Raw genomic sequence first — 18121 nt, forward strand, 5'->3', positions numbered from 1 at the left:
ATCTATATACCTTTAAATTAATAATCACCGGTGGATCTAACCTAATTTCATCTAGATAGGGTCACTTTTGAGTTGTTCATAAATTGACTAGTGTTTATATATGTCCATTGAATGAGTTTAGACTCTTGCACGGAGGACCATATAATAAGCCACTCGTGTGGACTTCAGCATGACTCACGTGTGGATATAGATTTCAACAATAATGTTATTTTGTTATAATAAATAGTCATTATTTGTGTCACTCTATTGGATTTCGAATTATTGTGTATAGCACAGTTATTGCTTGTTTTTGTTGATGTCTATGATGAAAACATTGAAAAGTGAGAGTAGTTCGTACTCTAGGTTCGGATTGTACCTTAACTTTTTTGCAATGCCTTAGATCGCATCATGCACAAATTTCAAAGCATGCTAATTTTTTTAATCTATCTGTACAGATCTTAAAGTAGGTATTGAGCGATCCAACGGAAGTTGTGAAAATAACCATTCTTTTGTCCGACAGATACAGCCCGAACCTGCTGTTCGAAAGAAGGATTCACCTTCCTTCGCGTGAATCACCGTTGGATCTCGCAATGGTCACTTCGAGAGCCGTACAAGCCGATGGATGAGAGAAGACGGGGTGCTTTGCGAGCTGTGCGGGGCGAGATCCAACGGTCGAATGACGAAAGAACATAAATCTATCTTTCCTCGCCGAGCTGCTGAAGCGGTTCGTGTATTGAGTTGCTGAGAGGAGGTTGGTGAAATCAGAGAGCAAGCAGCTAGCGGGAGCTCGTTGGTCTCATCGATGGCAAGCATCTCGGCCGCCCTCGCCATCTCGCAACCTCCAATCCTCTCTGTTGCTGGAAATTGGACCCGGGGGCGGTCGTCGGTTGAGGAGGGGGAGCGGTCGGTGGACACAGGAGAGTGGCGGTCCGTCAGCGGGCGGCGTCCTTCGTCAGGGTGCCTACAGAAAAGCCGGTGGCCGGGTTTTCCGGCGCCGGCCCTCCGATGCTTAAGTCAGAGGAGGCAAACTCTGTTTAAAGGAGAAAAAAGAGCAGTATCTTTAGAGTTTTCTGTATCCAACCCCCCCCTTTGAGAAGCAAGGGTTCCCTTTTATAGGGGGGTCGGTTTACCTGTGATGTGATTGGGTGAAACCGTCGTACGGCTCGACATGTTGCTTGGACTGGCACACGATCGGGTGAATCATTGCATTGATGTCGGAGGTGAGGCCGTCGTACGACCCGAGCCGGCACGCGATCGGGTGAATCATCGCATTGATGTCGGAGGTGAGGCCGGGGTCAGAGACTTATCACGGCTGACAGGACTCTGCTGAGCTGATTTGTCGTGGAGAGCTGAGGATCCGTAGATAATGGGAGCCATGCGCATTAATTGTTGAGTAAGCCGGAGGTGCGCATTAATTGTTGAGTAGGCCGGAGATTCGCATTAATTGTTGAGTGAACCGGGGGTTTGCAGAGATTATGCGTAATAAATGCTGGGGCAGTGGCAGGATATGGCCCTCGGCCGGACCTCGGAAGGGTACGGCCGTGGTAGGTGGTCGACAAGGACAGACCTCCGAGGTCGGAAATTCTCCAGGTCGGAGGTTTCGAGGTCGAATGTTCCGAGGTCGGGCGCCGACCTCGGTCGTCCAAGGTCGGCAGCTATGCGGCCTTCTAGAGGTGGGGTTACTATATTTCTGGGAGAAAACCGTATTCCCCCAACACTACCCCCCGACTTCCGAGTTCGAGCAGCTTGCAAGCTCGGACGCGGGAAGTAAAAGTTGTTATTGTGGTTATTGAGGCCGAAGGGGATCACGTCCGCACCCTTACGCGCCTTGAAGCTTTTATAACGGAGTCTGCGCCCTTTGGCCCTTCGAGGTCGCTTTACATGGCGAACTTATAACAGGGTCTGCGTCCTTACGCATCCCAAAGCAGCTATGATGAAGATTGCGCCCTTTGGATCTCCGGGATCACTTCGTACGGCGAACTCATGATGAGGTCCCTGGGCTCGATGTGGCAGCGCCTCGATCTCGTGGTCAAGGCCTCCTTCTTAAATAGGTACGCCGTTTCGTGCTTCAAAATGAACACGTGGCATGATCCGAGGTCGGACGTTTCTGATCTCGTATTGGCGGAATAGTGATCTGGGGAGGCTGAGGTTATATCGGCGCTCCACGCGTCCCTGAGGCTTATTAAATGAAGGGAGCGGGGGTAACGTCCGCTTGTCTTTTAAGGCGGTCCGGTTTTGCGGACCTATGATGAGGCCGCGAGATCCGATGGGACGGCGCTTCGATTTTGTACCCGACATATTGATCTGGAACGAATGCGGTGCTTCGGCTCCCGAGGCCGACACGTGGTGCAATCTAGACGGGGGATGGAAACTGAACCCGCCGATCTGGGCCGTTAGGGGGGTCTATATAAACCCCTCGAATCTGCCCTAAGAGTTCTATTTGGTTGCCTTTTATTTTCACCGCTTCTACCTTCATTCTACCTCTCGACAAAACCTTGCCGACGGTATCCGGAGCGATTTCCAGCGACTCTTCCGTAGGTTTCCACCCTGTGTTAGCTGGGGTTCCTCTTCCTCCTCCTCCTTACTCCCTTTATCTTTAGTTTGTTTCATTTTTCTGTAAAATGGGTCTTGGTCCAGATGAAGTGGGGTCAAATTTGTCGGGGGAGGAGTTGGAGTTAATCCGCTCCCGGTTCTTCTTCCAGCATGGGTTTCGTCTCGAAACTGCGGGGCCGGAGGATAGGGCGACGCGGCCGCCCCCAGGTCGGATCGCGATTCACCGCGAGACGCTCTGGGCCGGTCTGCGGTTCTCTGTTCACGAGTTCGTGAACAACTTGCTGGTGGAGTATCAACTCGTCCCAGCACAGCTTGCCCCGAACTCGTGGAGGACCATAATCGGGTTCTTGTCCTTGTGTCTCGCGCACGGGATCCCGACCTCGGTGAGTATTTTCCGCCGGTGTTTTTTATTAAAGAAAAACCCGGCGGATGTAGGATGGCGATACTTCGCCTTTCGGGGCGGTATGTCACTCTTTCAAGGTGCCCCTCCTCTATTCATGAGTAGAAGGAAAAATTTTTCTTTCTTGCGTCCGAGATGCCGTGGGGGTTTAACCCGAGGTGGGGGCACCCTCGGTTGAAAGCTCTCAACAGACTCTCCGAGCCCTCGGGAAGGGAGCTAAGGGTCTTGGACTCCCTGCGAGCCCTCGGGAAGGGGTTCAACCTGACCGAGCTCCTACGGGAGGACGCCTTGGCGAGCGTGGGCTTGAGTTCGGCGCGCCCCGAGGGTAAGAGTAGTCGCATCGTTTTGTTTTTATCTGCTTTCTCTTCTCACTAACACTGGTCCGACACTTAAGAAAATTTTTGGTTTCAGACATCCCCCACATGCCGACCAGCAACACGTTCCTTGTAATAACCCCAAATTTTTTTTTATATATAAAAAGGGGATAGAATAGTCCTTTAAAATTGATATAAGGGATAAAATTGGAAGGAATCAAAAGTTAATGGCATAATAGTAGATGCGTTGAAGTGTTAGGGGCAAAATGGGAAGGAATCAAAAGATAATGGCATAATTGCAGATATATCGAAGTGGCAAGGGCAAAATAGAAATTTAATAATATTAAATAAAGGATGAATAGTGCTTTGATGTGATTTAAAGGGGGGTTTACGGCTTTTGGAGGGGAAGTCTCAGGCGGTGGAAACACGGAGAGAGGGAAAAATAGAAGAAGAAGAAAAAGAAGAAGAAGAAGAAGAAAGAGGGAGAGGATTCGAGGTGCAAGAAAGCTCTGGTTGCGCTGCCAGCTGAAGGAAAAAGTGTAGATCTCCTTCTTCTCTACGCAAGGACCCAAGTTTCACAAGAAGAAAAAGGTAAATACCCGTCCCTACCCAGTATTTTAAATAATTTATGCTATAGAAAGGGTAAATGACAGTTGTAGAGGGTGTTAAAAGAGGAAGAATCGGATTTCGACAAATTTTTCCGGCACTACGGAAAAATTGTGTCGAAGTCTCAATTTCGGAGAATTATTTTGGGGGTCAATCGGCCTTCGATGGGGATGCATGTTACCATTTTGGAAACCCCTATGAGTGTAGAACATTGGGTATAAATTTCATAAAAATTAGAGTTCGAAAAGTGGATCAAAATCGGGATGAAGTGACCCACTGTCGGTCCGGATTACTGTTCATCCGAGATAAAAAGGATGAAAAAAGTGGTGTTGGGTCGACTCAAAGTAAGCCGGAGTCGACTCAGGGCTGAGTGGGGTCGACCCAAGTCTGGTAGGGTCGACTCTCTCAGAAAATCCCAGAGAATGGGGATTTTCGGCTCAGTGCTTGGGGTCGACTCAGGGTAAGCTGGGATCGATCCAAGCGGGGGAGGGTCGACTCTCAAAGTTGGGGTCAACCCAAGATTTAGTAAAATTTTGGATTAGAAGGGATTCGATCCTTTCGCACACTTTGATCCTAAAGTATTGGTCCAAGGTGTGTGTGGGATACTCTTACATCATGATTCATGTAAATTGAGGATTAATTAATATGAATAAAAGGAAAAAGGAAAGGATTTAGGAAACGGGGGAGTTGAATTAATTAAAGTTCCCTATATTATAATTGGCACGTAGATTATGGCTCTTGATACAAACCTAAATGTATTGTAAATGCATGTATCAGTTGAGCAAGAAGCTAGGAAACAAGAGGAAGAAGTTCTCCACTGCTAGCTGTAGATTTTTGGAGGCGTATCAGGGCTGTGCCAGATTGATAGGTGAGTGGGAGTCATGTACTTTGCACCATGAGCATCCTTAATTCATTTTCATGAATACCGCCAAGTGTGAATTGATTCTACTTGTGCATATTGATTGATATTGTAGTAGATTCCTCTATAATCTTGTTTCTCCATACTTGATTATCTTGTGCACGCATTTGAGGGAACATTGAGAGAAATTACAAGGGGTGGAAGAGTAGTTAAATTGGATTTGAATTGTGAAATGATTTCTTTTGTAAATTGATTTCATTTCCTCTATTTGAAAGACTTGTGAGTGGTAGTCTTGATTATACTCTTTTATGAGTAGTTAAATTGGATCTGAATTGTGAAATGATTTCTTTTGTAAATTGATTTCATTTTCTCTATTTCAAAGCCTTGTGAGTGGTAGCCTTGATTATACTCTTTTATGAGTAGTTAAATTGGATCTGAATTGTGAAATGATTTCTTTTGTAAATTGATTTCATTTCCTCTATTTCAAAGACTTGTAAGTGGTAGCCTTGATTATACTCTTTTATGAGTAGTTAAATTGGATCTGAATTGTGAAATGATTTTTTTTGTAAATTGATTTCATTTCCTCTATTTCAAAGACTTGTAAGTGGTAGCCTTGATTATACTCTTTTATGAGTAATTAGTTCCATGGTTCCTTTCCACATCAATTGCCTTGGATCTGAATTGTGAAATGACTTCTTTTGTAAATTGATTTCATTTCCTCTATTTCAAAGACTTGTAAGTGGTAGCCTTGATTATACTCCTTTATGAGTAGTTAAATTGGATCTGAATTGTGAAATGATTTTTTTTGTAAATTGATTTCATTTCCTCTATTTCAAAGACTTGTAAGTGGTAGCCTTGATTATACTCCTTTATGAGTAATTAAATTGGATCTGAATTGTGAAATGACTTCTTTTGTAAATTGATTTTATTTCCTCTATTTCAAAGATTTGTAGAGCCCATTTCAGTGGTATATTGAGTTGCATTGCACACCCTTGACCCCTCACTCCCAACCCTGATGTTAGTTTATGATTGGGTCGGAGTCGAGTGAGTGGTAGTCTTAATTATGCTCCTTTTAGTAGAGTATTGGGAGGGTGCATTATGGCATTCATGCATGGCTTGGCAGTATCTGCAGGACACCTATAGTTGATTGGGTTGAACATCGGCCTTTGTGCACATAGTAGCCTTCTGGGTAGGCGGAGCCCAGTCCCTTCCTAGGGGGACACGGCCCTAGGCGTAGGATTGGCTAGTCCTACGACTTATATTCTGTTTGCCGCCGGGCATAGTAAGACCCCGCGAGGTGCAGTATGGCTTTCCGCGGATGTAGAATTCCCGCGAGGTGCCGTTTAGTATATAGATGTGAGACGAATTTCTGTTCTGGATACTGGCCAGCATTTACATTATCAGTATGGTGTCTTATCCTGCATATGCATGTGACAGTGGGGAGTTGTTGCTGGTTCGCCTGGGGCGTAAAATCCACCTTCCAACAGCTGTCTAGCATTTACATTATCGATATGGTGTCTTATCCTGCATATTCATGTGACAGTAGGGAGTTGTTGCTGGTTCGCCTGGGGCGTAAAACCCACCTCCCGATAGCTGTCTTGTTGATGATTCAGCCTATTGACACCTGATTTATATGATTCAGTACTATGACCTGTTGAGCATATTCACGTTATCATACATACTTATTTGATTATTCTATATATGCTCCAGATGAGTTGATTGGGATTGTGATGATTTACTCCTTATTTCTTATGTTGAGTTATGTGTACCCTGTTCTTGACGACTGCTCATATGCTCTTGAGATTTCACCTCGAACCATGATTATATCTTGTCTCATGTGCATAGTACTCTCTACTCCACTCACTGAGTATTTATATATTCACTCTCCAGTTTGATATTTTTGATTGCAGGGCAGGTATTGTATAGAGAGGAGCAGGATTAGTGGTCGCCTGCTAGCTGTGCCGCTCCATAGTATAGTATAATGTAGATAGAGGTTTATACCCTTTTGGTGTATTATAAACCTTCTGTTATATATAGTGTATAGTTACAGTCATAGATCCTGTTGTGGATATGGGTTTGACCATGGATGGAATGGGAACCAGATTTTTATACAGATGAGTTATATGCCTGTGATGATGTATTGATATATATTGTCCACGTTCATTATGTGACAGGTTATGTGATTGCTGCTCTGACAGGTAGTGTTGTTGTATGTAATGAGATAATCCTGACAGGTCACCGTAGGAAAGGTGATCATTTTGTGCATGCATCATGCCAAAATTCTTCAGAATTTATTGATGATTGATAGGTAGTAGGGTTCTACGTGGTGGCTGGTGGCCTTATGCCTACCCGCACCCTAGGACCGTCACGGCGGCCCGCCGGGAACGGGGCGGGGGTCGTGACATCCCTCTTCTCCCGGTTGAAGAGGCGGGAGGCCGAGGCCGGGGGGGCTATTCCCCAGCCTCGGAAGAAGTCGAGGTCGGCCGGTGCTTCTACATCGGCCGGGACGGGAGGCCCGGAGGCGGGGGTCTCCGCAGCAGATCAGGGGCGGACACGGGCCACCGGCGACGCGGGCCCAGTGGCCCCTCTCTGTCCTGCCCCCGTCGCCCAGCGGGGGGGGCCGACTGTGATCCATTTGCGTCACCCGGGGCCTGAGCCGAGTAGAGGCCCCGAAATCAGAGGCCCCGAGGTCCCTAGCTCGGACGAGCCGAGCTCTTCAAGGGTCCTGAGGGAGGAGTTGGCCGAGCCAGGGTCCCCACTCCTCGAGGGGAGCTCGGCCATCCATGATGCCGATGTCGCACGCGCCGTGTTTCGGCGTGCGATGCTTCTAGCGGACCGGGCCGAGTTCCGAAACTTGCCGTTGGAAGAGATTGTCGACGGTACCTATTGCAATACCGTTCGGGTAAGCTACTTTTCCAATTTTCCTTAGGCTACTGGCGAACATGTTATATGTTTTTCAACTCGTAATCGTTTTACCCTTTGTCTCTTGCAGCACATCCACGAAGTCGACACCCTGGTATTCATTGCCCAAGGGTGTCAAGAAGAGACTCGACAGCTTAGCCGGCAATTAGAGCCGGCTAAGAAGATAATTGCCGAGTTGGAGGCGGCGCTGGCCGAGGCCGAGGCGCGGAGGGAGGCGACGGAAGCCGGGCGACTAGCAATGGTCGAGGTGCTCGAGGAAGAAAGGGCTGCCCATTCCTTGGCCAAGTCAGCCCTGCGCGCTTCGGAGGCGCGCCTGGGGGAGGTCCAGTCCGAGGTCGCGGGCCTCAAGTACGAGGGCGGGGTCTTGCGCCTCAAGGTCGAACAATTAGAGGCCCGGGAAAGGAGGGCGCTCGAGCGGGCCGAGCATGCTGTAGACTCCTTCAAGGAATCGGAGGAGTTTCGCGACATGTTGGAGGAGGAAACCGTCGACGGGTTCCTCCGGGGCTTCGAGAACTTCCGGAGGCAGATGGCCAGGTTCTGCCCCCAGCTCGATCTTTCAACGGTTCGTCCGAGGATGAGGCTGGGTTACAACTCCGACTCTGACGACGTTCCCGCCGCCCTGGCATCCGAGGGGGAGTCGGCCGAGTTGGACGCAGCCGAGCCGGCGGTGGCGGAGCCCATCCCTCGTGAAACCAACGAGGGCGTTTCCGAGGCTCCCGCCGAGGCCCCTGCCGCAGACCCCGAGCCTGCGCCCGCTGAAGACCCTCCAGTCATCGCCATAGATGACCCTGAGGGTGACGCCGACGCGACCGCCGCCCCTTAGGACTTAGATTTATTTCTTCTTTCTATTGTAATCGAGGTCGGCCTTCAAATTTTTGAATGGTCGACCTCCAACTTTGTACTTAGCCTCTGGGCCTTTTATTAATGAAAAATCCTTTTTGTCATTCCGTGTTGATCTTTTTCTTTGTCTTCCTTTGTTGTAAACGAGGCCGGGACTTTAACTTAATTGTTTTACCGACCCTCAACTTTGTATATTAGCTTTCGAGTCTACTTGATAAAGGCATGTTTTTTTTTTTCAGCTATGTTTCGCTTTCCTGAGTTCTGATTACGCTAACTAGATGGAGCTCCGAGCTTAGATTCTAGGAAACTTTTCTAAGTCCTGTAGCTCGGACTTGAAGATCGCAGAGGTCGCCGTATTTGGCTTTTAGATTTTTGAGGCACCGAGCTCGGGCCTCAGACCTCCGAGCGGGGCTGTGCTAGACTTGCATAGGCCACTATCTGGGGGTCTAGCCGAGCTTTCGAGCTCGGCTTTCGGACCGTAGGTCTATAAAAAGGTTAGTGCTGTCCCCCGAAGGAGAGCATGAGCCAATAATCAAATCGTCGCCAGGGCTTTCATAATTATCGCCCTCGGACCCTGCCGAAGTTTCGGCGAGCGGGGTCGGAACCTGTGGAGAATACCCCGACCTTCTTGAGCTCGATCAGTACGCCAGCGGTCGAGGTTGTCTTCATAGGTCGACGTTGGAGTCTTTGTGTATGGGGGCTGAATTGGGCCCTTATTCATGAGGGTTTACATAAGTTATCATGGAGGTTGTCGGTAGACAGAGCATGCATAAGGTCAGTGGGAGATTAGTCTTAGACCGACTTGTAGGCGCAATCCGACTTTGGCGAGAATAAGGTCCCGATTTTAATCGGAATTTCGCTGGCAATACGTAGATAAATATAACAAGGCGAGCATCAAGTGGAATGTACCTTTTGCATTTCCAAAGTTGCGCTCCTCGTAGCGGAGTGGGTTGCCTTATTTCCTCGCCAACTTTCGGAGTCATTCTTTGACTTTCGGAGAGCTTGGGCTTCTTATGAACCCGATAGCGCCCGCCGAGGTTGAAGTGGTTTGGGGATGCTCCATCAATCCGCGACACTTCCCGAGGTCGAGGGAGTTTGGGACTCTACGGTCGATCCTCGGGGCATCCCAACCTTAGTCGAGGAACCGTGTGCCAGGTCGATGGGTCTGGGAACGCTCTATCGACCTGCGACGCTTTCCGAGGTCGAGGGAGTTTGGGACTCTATGGTCGAACCTCGGGGCATCCCGACCTTAGTCGAGGAACCTGTGCCAGGTCGATGGGTCTGCGAACGCTCTATCGACCTGCAACGCTTCCCGAGGTCGAGGAAGTTTAGGACTCTATGGTCGAACCTTGGGGCATCACGACCTTAGTCAGGAACCGTGCGCCAGGTCGATGGGTCTGAAAACGCTATATCGATCTGCGATGCTTTCCGAGGTCGAGGGAGTTTGGGACTCTACGGTCGAATCTCGGGGCATCCCGACCTTAGTCGAGGAACCGTGCGCCTGGTCGATGGGTCTGGGAACGCCCTATCGACCTGCGACGCTTCCCGAGGTCGAGGGAGTTTGGGACTCTACGGTCGAACCTCGGGGCATCCCGACCTTAGTCGATGAACCGTGCGCCAGGTCGATGGGTCTGGGAACGCTCTATCGACCTGCGATGCTTTCCGAGGTCGAGAAAGTTTGGGACTCTACGGTCGAACCTCGGGGCATCCCGACCTTAGTCGAGGAACCGTGCGCCAGGTCGATGGGTCTGGGAACGCTCTATCGACCTGCGACGCTTTCCGAGGTCGAGGGAGTTTGGGACTCTACGGTCGAACCTCGGGGCATCCCGACCTTAGTCGAGGAACCGTGCGCCAGGTCGATGAGTCTGGGAACGCTCTATCGACCTGCGACGCTTCCCGAGGTCGAGGAAGTTTGGGACTCTACGGTCGAACCTCGGAGCATCCCAACTTTAGTCGAGAAATCTTGCGTCAAGTCGATGCTCTATCGTCCTGCGATACTTCCCGAGGTCGAGGGAGTTTGGGACTCTACGGTCGAACCTTGGGGCATCCCGATCTTAGTCGAGGAATCTGAGGATCACAAACGACCCGACAATAGAAGAGATAATCATAATCATTGAAAGGAGGTGAATCATTATAAAGAGGAGACTGAATCCACGTTCCTGATTGCCTAGAACCCCTAGGAGTTTCATTGGTAATACATCCGTAGATTCTCGGAGTTCCAGCTTCGTGGAATTGGAGTCCCTTCGAGAGATTTCAACTTGTATGCCCCGGGTCGTTGTACTCGGGCGATTTGATATGGCCCTTCCCAGTTTGGGGCGAGCTTTCCCTACTCAGTTGGCTGAGAAGCCTCGGCTCTCCTGAGGACGAGGTCCCCCACTTTGAAGAGCTTGGGCTTGACTCTGGAGTTGTAGTATTTGGCCGTTTTCTGTTGGTACCTTGCCATGCGGATCCGGGCAACCTCTCGTGTCTATTCAATGAGATTCAGATTATTTCTGAGTCGGGAAGAGTTGGAGTCGGGGTCATAGTGCTCCACCCTTGAAGAAGGGAGGCCGATTTCCAGCGGGATGACAGCCTCTGTGCCATATGCTAGGTTGAAGGGGGTCTCTCCTGTGGGCAATCGGAACGTAGTCCGGTATGCCCAGAGGACGTTGTACAAGTCCTCGACCCACTGTCCTTTGGATCGATCAAGCCTAGCTTTGAGTCCCTGCAAAATGGTACGATTAGTTACCTCAGTTTCTCCGTTTGTCTGGGGATGGGCGACCGAGGTGAAGCGGTAGTCGATGCCGAGCTCGGAGCAAAATTCTCTGAAGTGGACGTTGTCGAACTGTCGGCCATTGTCAGATATAAGGATCCGGAGGAGTCCGAATCGGCAGATTATGGACTTCCACACAAAGTCCCGTATCTTTTGCTCGGTAATCCGGGCCACAGGTTCAGCTTCAACCCATTTGGTGAAGTAGTCGATGGAGACAACCACAAATTTTCTTTGCCCGGTGGCCAGAGGGAAGGGCCCCAGGATGTCGATCCCCCACTGGGCAAATGGCCAGGGGGCGATGATTGAAGTTAGCAGGGCCGATGGTCGGCGTTGGATGTTGGCGTTCCGTTGGCACCGGTCACACTTCCGAACAAAGTCCGTCGCATCCTTCTGGAGTGTGGGCCAGTAATATCCTTGCCACAGGATCTTATAAGCTAGCGCCCGACCTTCCAGGTGATTTCCGCAAATCCCTTCATGGACCTCTCGGAGGGCATAGTCCGCCTCCGAGGGGCGGAGACATCTAAGGAGAGGAGAAGTGAATGATCGACGATAGAGCCTGTTTTCATATAGGACATACCGGGAAGCTTGGCGCCTGATCCGGCGAGCCTCTATCTCATCATGAGGGAGGGTTCCGTCCTGGAGATAGTGGACGAACCCGTCGATCCAGCTTGGCTCGAAGTCGATGCACATGGTTGGTTCGGGTTCCTCCGTGCTGGGTGTCCGAAGATACTCGAGCGTTGTCTCCTTAGAAAGCTCGCTCATGCGGGAGGTCGCCAGTTTAGTCAACTGGTCCGCTTTGAGATTCTCCGCTCTGAAAATGTGCTGGATGCTGAAAGAGCCTAAGGCGGACGTGAGTTTCCGCACTTTTTGGAGATATTTCTGCATCGATGGCTCTTTTGCTTCAAAGTCTCCCTGGACTTGGCTCACTATCAGCTGGGAATCGCTGAAGGCCTTCAGATCTTCCACTTTCAGTTCCTTCGCCAATTTGAGCCCAGCAATGAGCGCCTCGTACTCTGCCTCGTTGTTTGAGGCCGGAAACTCGAGGCGTAAGGCTTGCTCGGCCACCACTCCATTCGGGCTGGTGAGGATGAGTCCAGCTCTACTACCCCCCGAAGTTGAGGACCCGTCCGAATATAGGACCCATGGTAGCCTCGGGGTTCCCTCCATAGATGCAGACGGTAGCTCGGGGTCGTCTGGCAAGGTGCATTTCACGAGGAAGTCGGCGAGTATTTGAGCTCTAATGGGCGGCCTGGGCCGATATTCGAGGTCGAACTCCCCGAGCTCGACCGCCCACTTGGCGATCCTCCCCGCACGATCTGACCTTTGCAATATTTGCTTCATAGGCTGGTCAGTCAGTATGACTATTATATGTGCTTGAAAATAAGGCCGGAGTCTCCGAGCCGAGATGATAAGGGCAAAAATTGTCTTCTCAAGTTTAGAATATCGGGTCTCAGCATCTCTGAGGACCCGGCTAATGTAGTAGACCGGCTTTTGGAGCTTGTCCTCTTTCCGGACCAGGACTGAGCTTACTGCGACCGGGGAGACGGCCAGGTATAAATAGAGAACTTCGTCCCGCTAAGGCTTGGTGAGTAGCGGGGGAGAGGCCAAAATGCGCCTGAGCTCTTCAAAGGCCTGCTGGCATTCTTCTGACCACAGGAAGTCCTTTGGCCGCTTAAGGATCTTGAAGAAGGGGAGGCAGCACTCAGCCGATCGGGAGACAAATCTTCCCAAGGCGGCAACCCGTCCGGTAAGCCGCTGCACTTTTTTGACTGTCTTTGGAGGCGTCATCTTGCAGCGCTCGGATTTTTTCGGGGTTGGCTTCAACTCCGCGCTGGGCCACTATAAAACCCAGGAATTTGCCTGAGGTAACTCCGAACGCGCACTTTGCTGGGTTGAGCTTCATTCGGTACCTCCTGAGCTTGGAGAATGTTTCATTGAGATCAGCTACTTGGTGCTCCGCCACTCGGCTCTTCACCAGTATGTCATCCACATAGACTTCCATATTTTGGCTGATCTGGTCCTCAAAAATTTGGCTGACCAGCCTCTGATATGTGGCTCCAGTGTTCTTCAGACCGAAAGGCATCACCTTGTAGCAATAGGTGCCCTTGTCGGTGATGAAAGCCGTCTTCTCCTCGTCTTCTGGCGCCATTCGGATTTGATTGTATCCTGAGAAGGCGTCCATGAAGGTCAACAATTGATGTCCTGAGGTGGAATCGACGAGCTGGTCGATGCTTGGAAGGGGGAAACTATCCTTCGGGCAGGCCTTGTTCAGGTCAGTGTAGTCCACGCACATGCGCCATTTCCCATTGGCCTTCTTCACGAGGACTATGTTGGCGAGCCAGTCTGGGTAGGAGACTTTCCGAATGAAGCCAGCTTCAAGGAGTTTATCCACTTCCTCAGCTGCAGCTCGTTGTCGTTCCGAGGCAGAGCCCCTTTTTTTCTGCTTTACAGGTCTGCTGGTCGGCTTCACCCGAAGTCGATGGACCATGACCTCAGGGTCAATTCCTGGTACGTCGGCGGGCGACCAGGCGAAGACATCAGCATGTCCCGCAGGAAGCTGATGAGGTGATCCCTCTCGTGGACGCCAAGGCCGGAGCCGACCTGCACAGTTAGCTCGGAAAAATTTTCTCGTAGAGGAACTTGAACGAGAAGCTCACTGGGCTCTACTTGCTTCTTCCAGAGGTAGTCCCTTGCGTCCAGGGTTTCTATGGGTAGCGAGGGGCCCGTTGCCTGAGTCGGCGCCTCAGTTGGTTGCTTCACTCTGTGAGCGGCCATGTAGCACTGCTTGGCAACCAGCTGATCCCCGCGGACCTCGCCTACTCCTTGGCCGGTGGGGAACCGCATGAGTAGATGTCGGGTTGAGACCACGGCTCGGAGGGCATTTAGCCCTGGTCGCCCAAGGATGGCGTTGTAGGCTGAGGGTAGACGGACCACAAGAAAGTCCGTCCTCACAGTGCTTTCCTGAGGAGCGAGGCCAACCGTAACAAGAGAGCTGACCTCGCCCTCGACTGGGACCGAGTCTCCGGTAAACCCGACCAGTGGGGCATTAATTTTCCGGAGCTGTCCTTCTGGTAACCCCATTTTTCGGTAGGCATGGTAGTACAAAATATTGGCTGAACTTCCATTGTCAACTAGGACACGTTTTACATCAAATTTATTTACAATCATAGAGATGACCACAGCGTCATCGTGGGGGTCTCAACCCCTTCCAAATCCTCATCCGAGAACGAAATGACTTCAGCAGTACGCGGGCGCTTTGGAGAGATTCCTTGGGCTGATCCTCCTGCCGAGGCCCCTCCGATTACATTGATGGTGCCGGCGATAGGCCTGTTGTCATCCGGATTTTCGGACGGTGTGGCGTTTTCCGCTGGCCCCCTTTCCTCACGTCGGTTCCTTACGAACCGATTGAGCACTCCGCGGCGAATAAGCGCCTCTATCTCGTCCCAGAGCTGAAAGCAATCCTCCGTGTCGTGCCCGCGGTCTCGGTGGAAGCGGCAGTACTTTCTGGAATTGCGGGGAACTCCTGTATCCCGCATAGGAGGCGGAGGTCGGAAGAAGTCCCTACCTTCGATTTCCATCAAAATTTCGGCCCGGGGAGCATTGACAGGGGTGTAATTTTCGTACCTCCCCGGGTATGTCCGAGGTCGCGGTGGGGACCTTGGTTGAGGCGGGGTCCTCCGTTGAGGTTGTCCCCGCTGCCGAGGCGGGCTTCTCAGTCGGGGGAGGTTCTTCTCTCGGTGGGGGGATCGATTTCTTTGGCGGCCGCGCTCCTCGCGGCGTTTCTTCTGCTTCTTTGAGGCGGGCTCAATCGCACCCCGCCTGGAGGCGATTGCCTCCTCGGCCTTAGCGTACTTCCGAGCTCAGTCCAGCATCTCGATGAAGTCGGCTGGGAAGCTCTTCTCGATGGAGAAGAGGAATCGATAAGAGCGGGCCCCAGTCTTTAGAGCCCACATGGCTATTGATTGGTCCAGCTCGCGGACTTCCCACGTGGCGGCGGTAAAGCGGTCTAGATACTCCTTGAGGGATTCCCCCTCCTTCTGCTTGATATCCAGGAGGGAGTCTGACGTCCGCCGTTGGCGTCGGCTGGCAGCAAAATTGGTAGCAAACTGCCTGCCGAGTTGCTCGAAGGAAGATACCGTGCTCGATTTTAGCCCAGAAAACCAAAGCCGAGTTGTCCCTCGAAGAGTCGCCGGGAAGGCCTTACAAAGTACGGCCTCCGAGGATCCTTGTAGGGCCATGAGAGCTCGGTAGCTCTCCAAGTGGTCGAGGGGGTCGGTGACTCCACTGTAGGGCTCCACTTGAGGCATCTTGAACCTCACGGGGACCGGCTCATCCTCGATCTGGCGGGAGAAGGGAGACTTGGTGGTAAATTCAAAATCTCCCTCTTGTCTTGCCTTCTTGCTGTGGAGCGCTTCGATCTGGCGCTCCAAGTGCTCGACTTTCCTGTCGAGCTCCCCAACCCGAGGAATCGTCACCGTGGTTTGCTCCGGCTCACGGTGGTCTGGGGCTGATTCGGCTTCAGAGGGTTGGGGTCTTCTGTTGAGACCTTCCCCCGGCAGCTCTCTCTGGGGGGAGGCCCGCCCTTCATTGTTGGCCCTGGAGGAGCCATGAAGATTCTGGCCCTGGAGAATCGGGCCGTTGGGAGGAAACTCCGGCAAGATCTGGGCCTGCGGGGGGAGCGTTGGTAAGACCTCCTCGCGCCGCAGGCCTTGAACGGCAGCGGCCAGGGTCTGGACTTGCTGCACCAGGGCATTGAATTGCTCCGGCTGGACCTGAGGAACCGGGTCAGCCAGAGTAGGCGAGTTTTGGACGGAGTGTCTAGGACTCTGTGGGGGACGCCGGGAGATGTTGGAGGCTCCCTTACTTCTCAACTTCATGATCGCGACTCGGGCCCTTCCTCTAGCACCAACTGTTGCTGGAAATTGGACCCGGGGGCGGTCGTCGGTTGAGGAGGGGGAGCAGTCGGTGGACACAGGAGAGTGGCGGTCCGTCAGCGGGCGGCGTCCTCCGTCGGGGTGCCTGCAGAAAAGCCGGTGGCCGGGTTTTCCGGCGTCGGCCCTCCGATGCTTAAGTCAGAGGGGGCAAACTGTGTTTAAAGGAGAAAAGAGAGCAGTATCTTTAGAGTTTTCTGTGTCCAACCCCCCCTTTGAGAAGCAAGGGTTCCCTTTTATAGGGGGTCGGTTTACCTGTGATGTGATTGGGCAAAACCGTCGTACGGCTTGGCATGTTGCTTGGACTGGCACACGATCGGGTGAATCATTGCATTGATGTCGGAGGTGAGGCCGTCGTACGACCCGAGCCGGCACACGATCGGGTGAATCATCGCATTGATGTCGGAGTTGAGGCCGGGGTCAGAGACTTATCACGGCTGACAGGACTCTGCTGAGCTGATTTGTCGTGGAGAGCTGAGGATCCGTAGATAATGGAAGCCATGCGCATTAATTGTTGAGTAAGCCGGAGGTGCGCATTAATTGTTGAGTAGGCCGGAGATTCGCATTAATTGTTGAGTGAACCGGGGGTTTGCAGAGATCATGCGTAATAAATGCTGGGGCAGTGGCAGGATATGGCCCTCGGCCGGACCTCGGAAGGGTACGGCCGTGGTAGGTGGTTGACAAGGACAGACATCCGAGGTCGGGAATTCTCCAGGTCGGAGGTTTCGAGGTCGGATGTTCCGAGGTCGGGCGCCGACCTCGGTCGTCCAAGGTCGGCAGCTATGCGGCCTTCTAGAGGCGGGGTTACTAATAGGTCAATGCTCAAATGGACATTGCAATATCACTTTGTAAAGGCACCATTAAACTTAGAAGAAAGAATCCAAAAGAAATAAACACTAATAAAAAAAATAAATCATGCTTAATTTCACTATTTTAGGTTACTTAATTAGAGCCTCTATTTGATGAATCTGAACCAAAGAAAGTTGTAGAGTTTCTTATAACTGAGAATGGCCTTGATCTAGTAAAGGAATCATCTCCAATCATGCTTTGATCCAGTCTCGAACTTCACTATTGAAACTCCTTTGGTCATTTCTTGTTGGGAGGACCCACCATATCAGGAGTCTTCCCTTTCCTTTTGCTAATTAATCACACTATTTGGTCCTACGTAGGACCATTTTGCTGAGGTAGCAACTCTGGTTTCAGTTATTTACCTTTTTGTTAGAAGAATACGCTAAAAAAAAAAATCCAAAAATTAATACAAAATTTTAAACAATAAAATCCAAAAATAGTAGATAAGCCAAATTGGGTACATAGGTCCTATCTTTTCTTTAAGCTGGAAAGTGCATGAGTTTGAACCCAAACTATCTATGCTACAAAAGATTAGATAATTGTTAACGGATTTCATTGCAGCACCGCTAGAATGATGACGATCTTGAAGCATATGCATTGGTTGATAACACTGTGAGCTAAAGAAGATACCAGTAAGTAATTTTTCAAATTATTAGCTTTTGGTTAGTTCTCAATAGGATTGGATTTTGTGTGATCCAAATTAAAGGTGGCAATACTTAACCGTTGAACCTATTTAACGTGATTCAACCCATTGTATGTTGGGTTAAGTTAAATATTTAATAAATTAGTTAGGTTCAAGTTTAGATTATTTATCCGTTTAATAAATAAGTCGAGTTCAGGATAATAATTTTTTGATTTATCTTGCATCCGATCTGATCCGTATTTGATTTGACCTAATCCGATCGACACCTCTTATCTATATACCTTTAAATTAATAATCACCGGTGGATCTAACCTAATTTCATCTGGATAGGGTCACTTTTGAGTTGTTCATAAATTGACTAGTGTTTATATATGTCCATTGAATGAGTTTAGACTCTTGCACGGAGGACCATATAATAAGCCACTCGTGTGGACTTCAGCATGACTCACATGTGGATATAGATTTCAACAATA

This window comes from Phoenix dactylifera, chromosome 6 (genome assembly GCF_051530095.1).
Source record: "Phoenix dactylifera cultivar Ajwa chromosome 6, Ajwa_hap1_PhDact_Kaust_v1.1, whole genome shotgun sequence".
NCBI lineage: Eukaryota > Viridiplantae > Streptophyta > Magnoliopsida > Arecales > Arecaceae > Phoenix > Phoenix dactylifera.